The 4978-nt window shown below is 46.5% G+C and overlaps 1 pseudogene across 1 annotated transcript; it reads left to right on the top strand.

The window, feature by feature from the left end:
- The first annotated feature begins 2631 nt into the window (after positions 1-2631).
- Positions 2632-4560, top strand: LOC310781432 (transmembrane 9 superfamily member 2 pseudogene; annotated as a pseudogene). Its single transcript has one exon. The product of its transcript is annotated as a transmembrane 9 superfamily member 2 pseudogene (transcript).
- Positions 4561-4978: the final 418 nt, after the last annotated feature.

Below are 4978 nucleotides of genomic sequence, written 5' to 3'. Positions count from 1 at the left end.
ATCTATCTATCTATCTATCTATCTATCTATCTATCTATCTATCTATCTATCTATCTATCTATCTATCTATCTATCTATCTATCTATCTATCTAAACACCTGCTTCTCTTTCTCAGCCCCGTGCAGTAGACTCATTTTACCTCATTGTGCTTCCTCAAAGATGATCGAGTTAGGTAAATAGGGCAATTACTAATTAGAAAATCTGGCTCCATCAGGTCACCAGCAGGGGTGCTCTTTACACTTCCTGAAAGTTTCAGCCCAATCGCATGTAGAATGGCATAGCTGTGGCTGAACAAAATTCTGCTCACTCAACAATTCTCATTCTTATTACTATGGACCCGTGGGAGTTAGACACGCCTTGGGAGTTATACACCCCCTGGGAGTTAGGACCCCCCGGGAGTTAGGGGACATTCAGACCAAAAACATTTTTGGAGCTGCCAGCGTCTTTCTGCAATTCATTCTCTATATAAGGACGCGCTAGAAATGCTCCTCTTTTAATGAACGCACCTGCCGTTTAGCACTGGTGGCGTCTTTTGTTTTGGGAGGAGCGCTGTGGGCGTTTTAAAGCTGAAAAAAGTTGAACATTAGAGGAAAAGTGCCCTGCTCGTCTTTTTCATCCCGAGGGATTTTCAACCTCCGCTGCTGCCAGAATTGGCAATAATCTGGCTTTCATGTTGACAGTGAACAACATCAAACAGACAAAACTAGCTGGCTACTGTCCTTGTGGTTGTGTTCTGATCTGTACTGCACGCGACTACAGAGGAAAACAAACGGAGCACAAAAAAAACGCTCCGTGCGCTGTGTTTTGTGCACAATGGAAGCGCCCTCGACATGATTTGACTGAAAAAAATGCTTTTGGTGTGAATGTCCCCTTAGACACCCTGGTCTGGAACACTAAGCTTAAAGCCTCTGGGACACCTGAACTTATATAGAGAAGTTTCCTGGGCACTTCCGGTTTGCTTCCGAACTCGGCCGCGATCGTGTCTGTCGCTTCCGGTGTTTGTGAATACGGAGAAGCGTAACGTACTACCGTAGTAGCCATAGCGACCGCCGAAAAAATGCAAACTTGGGATCATTCTGCGAGTCTCCTATCTAATGAAAGAGTGTCTATCCCACACCCGTTGACAGTGGACACATGGGAAGATAATATGTGTAAATGGCCGAACGTAACTACAGGCAGGATTATAGCGTATTTTGAGGAATCAATGGCGGTGGACGGCAACGCGATGATCTATCTCAAAAGCTCCGAAGCGTCAGCCAGACTAACGTTAGGTTACAGTCCTCTCCTCTGTCACAGTCAGTCAGACTAATCTTAGGTTACAGTGACAGTACTCTCTCTCCTCTCTCACAGTCAGACTAACGTTAGGTTACAGTCCTCTCCTCTCTCACAGTCAGTCAGACTAACGTTATGTTACTGTCCTCTCCTCTGTCACAGTCAGTCAGACTAACGTTAGGTTACAGTGACAGTACTCTCCTCTCTCACAGTCAGACTAACGTTAGGTTACAGTCCTCTCCTCTCTCACAGTCAGTCAGACTAACGTTAGGTTACTGTCCTCTCCTCTGTCACAGTCAGCCAGACTAACGTTAGGTGTCTCTCCATTCAAAAACAACCCAGTTTGCCTTGATCACTGCAAAACATGACATGCCGTGTGTAGCCTCCACACAATAGGGCTACACACGGTAAATCATGGTAAATACGCAGCACAATACCCGCCGTGGTAAACAGAAGAAGACTGGGATATTAACTTTAAGGCGACTCACTTCTAGACTTGAATGAAATTGTATTCACCTACTATCTGCTCCGTGGATTACCATTTTACAATTTCGGAGACGAAATTGTAACATAGCAACGTTGGTCCACAAACGTTGCTATTTAAAAAAAAAATTGGGAGATCGGGTTGGGATTATAACGTTAGTTTGCCGAGTCGCACGTGGTAATCCAGAAATGGCGTTATGGTACCTTTGTCTACTTGTAGATCATCAAGAAACTTTAAATTAATAACGTTAGATGTGTTTAACAGAGCTGTATATCGGGTCTAGCAGCTGATCAGCAGCTCAGACAGCCTCAAACACGAGGTGATTGTCAGCTCTATAATTCGCAAAATACCAGTGGATGGAAACGTGCAGTGTTTTGTGACAGCCACGCACTGCACAATGTGTTCCAGAATAACCCATTGTTAATAACGTCTGCTAACGTTAGTGTAGCTGATGTTATCGATCGTTGTAAAAAAGTTTGGATATTTCGGCTGCTGCCTTCTGATGTGCGCGCTGCTGTGGACGCAATGTGGACTTAAACGGAAGCCGGGGACACGAAAGGCTGCTATGGCGCCGCCCTAGGAACGGCCCAGGAAACTTGTCTATAGCCTCAGCCAGGAAGGATGGCATCACTGATGACATCACCACTGCACTGATGACATCATCACACACACACACACAGAAATTTCTCACTGACTTATGAAGACACTGATGATGTCATAGACATTGATTGTCATAGACATTGTGACATCATCAGTGATGTCATAAATCCTTCCCTGCAGAGGACGGTAATGTCCTGTCTGTGGATGCAGTTAGGTCAGTAGCTATCTGTGTAAATCAGTGGAGCGTAAATCAGAGGAGAAGATTAGGTATGAAGATGTTGCTGTGTCTGCTGGGAGCCGTACTGCTGGCCGGAGCGGCGGCCTTCTACGTCCCAGGTCTGATGCCCGTCAGCTTCTGTGAGCCTGGAAAAGACCATCTACCAGACTGCAAGTCTGCCATCCAACTGTTTGTGAACAGGCTGGATTCAGTGGAATCACTCCTGCCATATGAATACACTGCGTTTGACTTTTGCTCAGACAAAATGGAGAAACGTCCCTCAGAGAATCTCGGTCAGGTTCTGTTTGGAGAGAGGATCGAACCCTCACCCTACAAGTTTGAGTTTAAGAAACCGGAGGTGTGTAAGACAGTGTGTAGCAGGACCTACAACACCAACAACCCACCAGACAAAGCAAAACTGGACTTCCTCAAGAAAGGCATGCTGCTCAACTACCAGCATCACTGGATTGTGGATGACATGCCCGTCGTCTGGTGCTATGATGGTTGGAAAGGACAGATCTGTAAGCCTGGCTTCCCTATTGGCTGTTACGTTACAGAGCACGGACGACGCAAAGATGGCTGTGAGGTTAATGACTTTAATGAAAAGGACACTTTCTACATCTTCAACCATGTGGACATCACTATCCACTATCACATTGAGAATGAATTTGGAGCACGATTGGTTGCTGCCAAGGTGGAACCTCGGAGCTATAAACACACCAATGTGGATCATCCAGATTGTTCAGGTGGCCCAATGTTCCTCAACAACAAACAAAATGGAGAGTTCAATATAGCATACACCTTCTCTGTTAGCTTTGTGGAGGAAAAGAATATTCCCTGGGTATCTCGGTGGGATTACATCCTAGAGGTTATGCCTCACCCCAACATTGCGTGGTCCAATCTGATGATCTCATTTGCGGCCATGTTGTTCTTTTCTGGTTTGATGGCCATTACAATGCTGAGGACTCTGCGTCAAGACATAAACAGATACAACCAGGTGGACTCTGAGGATGCCTCCTCTGAAGAGGATGGGTGGAAGTGGGTCCATGGAGACGTGTTCCGACCTCCCATGAAGGGAATGCTGCTGTCGGTTTTCCTCGGCTCAGGAACTCAGATCTTCATTATGACGTTCGTCACCCTCCTCTTTGCCTGTCTTGGGTTCCTCTCCCCGGCGAACCGCGGGGCGCTGATGACCTGTGCTGTGGTTCTCTGGGCTTTGCTGGGAAGTCCTGCCGGATACGTCGCTGCATGTTTCTACAAATCATTTGGTGGAAGGAAGTGGAAGACCAACATGCTGCTGACAGCCTTCCTCTGCCCGGGGGTGGTGTTCGCACTTTCCTTTGGGATTAACCTGATCCTGTGGGGTGAAGGCTCTTCGGCAGCCATGCCCTTTGGTACCCTGGTAGCCATATCAGCTCTTTGGATCTGCATCTCGGTGCCCCTCACCTTCATAGGTGCTTATTACTTTGGTTTCAAGAAGACCGGTATTGAGCACCCGGTGCGGACTAATCAGATTCCTCGTCAGATCCCGGAGCAACCGTTGTATATGAAGCCCCTCCCTGGTATGATTATGGGAGGACTACTGCCTTTTGGATGCATATCCATTCAGCTGGTCTTCATACTCAACTCTATCTGGTCTTATCAGATGTACTACATGTTTGGCTTCCTCTTCCTCAGCTTCATCATCATGGTCATCGCCTGCTCTGAGGCCACCATCCTCATCTGCTACTTCCACCTCTGTGCCGAGGACTACCATTGGCAGTGGCGTTCCTTCCTGACCAGCGGTTTCACGGCTGTGTATTTCCTGGTCTATGCCATCCATTACTTCTTCTTCAACCTGCAGATAACTGGACTGGCCAGCACCATACTCTACTTTGGATACACCGTGATCATGGCTCTTATCTTCTTCCTTTTCACTGGTACAATCGGCTTCTTTGCCTGTTTCTGGTTTGTTACCAAGATCTACAGTGTTGTCAAGGTGGACTGAGTAAGGAGAAGGTGGTCTACTAAAGACACACTGCAGACCCACCACCACCTCCAACTGTCAATATTAACTGAAATATTGCAACCTGAAGACAACGTTTGCTCTTGGCCTCCCCTCCGTTTCCTCAACCAGACTGAAATCTCTCTCCCTCCTCCTCTCTGACAAACCTTCCTTATGGTTGTCTTCCTTTCGCATGCCTGATATCTGCATATAATTGGAATGAAAAAAATCAAGATAGGTTGGGTCAAATCAGGCCAACCCTCACCCCAGCACCACTATGCCATGATGCCACCAGATATTGTACCGGACTTTTGATATTTGTGTGATTTTATCTCTTGTGTTTGTTTATCTTCTGACTATTGATGTGACTGCTACACTGCATACTTATACAAAGTAAAATTCCTTGTATGTAATCTGATTA

Source organism: Poromitra crassiceps (assembly GCF_964638095.1).
Source record: "Poromitra crassiceps genome assembly, chromosome: 8".
NCBI lineage: Eukaryota > Metazoa > Chordata > Actinopteri > Beryciformes > Melamphaidae > Poromitra > Poromitra crassiceps.
Note: the sequence above shows the minus strand (reverse complement) of the source record. Positions and strands in the feature narration are given on the sequence as shown.